Source organism: Engraulis encrasicolus, chromosome 5 (assembly GCF_034702125.1).
Source record: "Engraulis encrasicolus isolate BLACKSEA-1 chromosome 5, IST_EnEncr_1.0, whole genome shotgun sequence".
Classification (NCBI taxonomy): domain Eukaryota; kingdom Metazoa; phylum Chordata; class Actinopteri; order Clupeiformes; family Engraulidae; genus Engraulis; species Engraulis encrasicolus.
In genome coordinates, this window is record NC_085861.1 from 13,867,827 (window position 1) to 13,870,326 (window position 2,500).

At 44.5% G+C, this 2,500-nt stretch overlaps 1 protein-coding gene across 2 annotated transcripts in view; it reads right to left on the minus strand.

Moving 5' to 3' along the window:
- Nucleotides 1-2,500, minus strand: part of LOC134449001 (nuclear factor of activated T-cells, cytoplasmic 1-like) — a 150,035-nt gene that overhangs the window by 71,911 nt on the left and 75,624 nt on the right. The gene's annotated exons all lie outside the window — the stretch shown is intronic.

The following is a 2,500-nucleotide window of genomic DNA, read 5'->3' on the forward strand; positions in this document are numbered from 1 at the left end:
CACCCCCCTCCCCTCGCCCAACACCCCCACCCGTTTGCTCAAGTCATCATCACACGTCAGCCTATTGTCATGCCCATTAAAAGCGGGTTGCTCATATTTATTTTTGAGCGCTGTGTCGTAAAGCCTTGTTCATTTTTCCTGCGCCTTTTGTTGCATCTTGTGGCAATCTGCTATGATGAGGTCTGCTCCCCCGGCCCAGTAAAACAATTATGAAGTGAGGAGAGGAAGAAAAGGAGAGGAGGAGGAGGAGAGAGAGAGAGAGAGAGAGAGAGAGAGAGAGAGAGAGAGAGAGAGAGAGAGAGAGATAGAAAAGGAGGGTGAGAGAGAGAGAGAGAGAGAGAGAGAGAGAGAGAGAGAGAGAGAGAGGTTGGCGGTGGGGAGGTGGGTGGGATGTGGGTGTTGGATGGAGAGTGTGTGTGTGTGTGTGTGTGTGTGTGTGTGTGTGTGTGTGTGTGTGTGTGTGTGTGTGTGTGTGTGTGTGTGTGCGGTGTCAATCCAGCAGCATGAGAGTCTTTGCAGGAGCTATTGTTGGAGCTGCAGAGGTCTCTCTGTGATATCATGCCACACCTAAGCAAAGAGGCTGCTTGGCTTCTGTTTATCCCATCAGTAGAAAACCACCATGGATTTCAAAGCAGGGATTAAAGCAAAAAAAAGTCATCTGACTGAACTTTTTTACCGGTTAGGTACCCGATCGAGTATCACTCCGTAACCCTACGAAAACCAATGTAGCCAGGCTCTGCCCTCGTAACGAAATATACACTGGTTTTACGCAAGGAATGGTGTCAGAGGCTCAGAGCCAGCGCTAGACATAGGCAGACAGGGCAGTCGCCTAGAGCAGAATAGGCCTATGTCTTGAGGGTGCTAGTAATACCAAAAACTGCCACAAAATCAGAGCTTCAACCAACATAAAACTTTACACTTCACATTAACAATGAATATTCATTATACACTAAGTAGGTCTGTATACACTCAATATGAATGTACCTGTAGGTACTAAATCAGATGTGCTCAATCAGATGTAGGCCTACAATGCTATGCTTTCAGATGCCAATTCCTAAATACAAAAAAAAGGGAAAGAGGGAGAGGGGGCAGGCCTAGGCCACCAGATTGCACTGAACTGCAATTTGGGGCAGGTTTTGGTTATTTCCTCTTATTTCTACCCATTATTTATGAATTGTTCACAACATTATGCAGAATGGATTCACAATGAGTTTTGCTTCAAAATGGTAGCTGATCTCACAGAATTATTGACTTGGAATTGCAATGAGTTGATACAGTGATCCCATTATGGTTTTTGTTGTTGTTGTAGTAGTAGCAGGCTATGGTATATTTTGTCTTTCACATCAGAATGGGCAAACACTGTTCTGGTGAAAGCACTGGTGCGCATTGCTTGCAGTTGTATTTCTTACATTTAAAAAACAATGCACTGTCTGGTCATAGCAATCAGAGGGAGAAAACTAGTTGTTGGTTATTTGTATGTTGTTCACCATTTTTCACTATTCATCCTGTTACGAACAACTTGTTGACGTTTACAAACAGGGTGCGGACGGTAGTCTGCCTCTGTGTTCTACCGTTTTGAAAACCTATGGCTACTTTTTTGCCTCTCGATGTGCGGTGCCAGGCACACGCTTACCATTGATATATATATAAAAAAACGTCCCCAATTCCTGCACGCACTCGTGTTCTCTCATACAAGCTGACACGACGCACGCAGACACGACACAGTCACAGCCAGACGTCTATCGTTTAACAAATGTAACACACTTTCCCAAGCTTGTCGCGCAACTTTCCACTCGAATCAAGGCAAATCGCCCACCCATCAGCCCTGTGCGCAGTGCGCAAATAACTGAACTCAAACGAAACGCATAGTCCGAGAAGATGGACACAGACGTTGAGCCACTCAAAAACAAGCACGCACACACAACTGTTGCTGCACACTATTCCAGTTAGCAAAAATAGCATCAAACAATAGCCAACAACAAGCCTTGAAAGTGAAACAAACATCGAAACGGCATTTATCGACCATATGAGTCCACCCATCAGGACACTGCTTCCCAGAACAAGACGTGGCATAAAATATTGGCTCTGCCTGGGATAGCAACAGACTCCTGTAAAATGCAACCCATGTTTAACTTATTTCTTGAATATATCGGCAACAACAAAGTTAATCTGCTATGATTACAGATGAGACAGTAAAGTATCCGTTGTCAGAAAGACAACTAGAGCTAGTTCTATCATAGCCCTTTTACGCAGCCATCAAACGCGCTAAACTTTGAGGGATGAAACGCGTGGTAATCCTAGCTAGCTGCCAATGATAGCCGTCCCATTGGGGCTATGAATAATGTTAGTAAAAGCCACAATGCTTAAAATGCAAACCCTTCATGAAAAAGACATCATGCGCAGTCGAAGTACACTATTCTTTTTTTTCTAACAATCTGCCCCCGGCAGGTGTGCAACGATAATGGAAACGTGTCCTACCTTCTTCCAGCTATGCATTCCA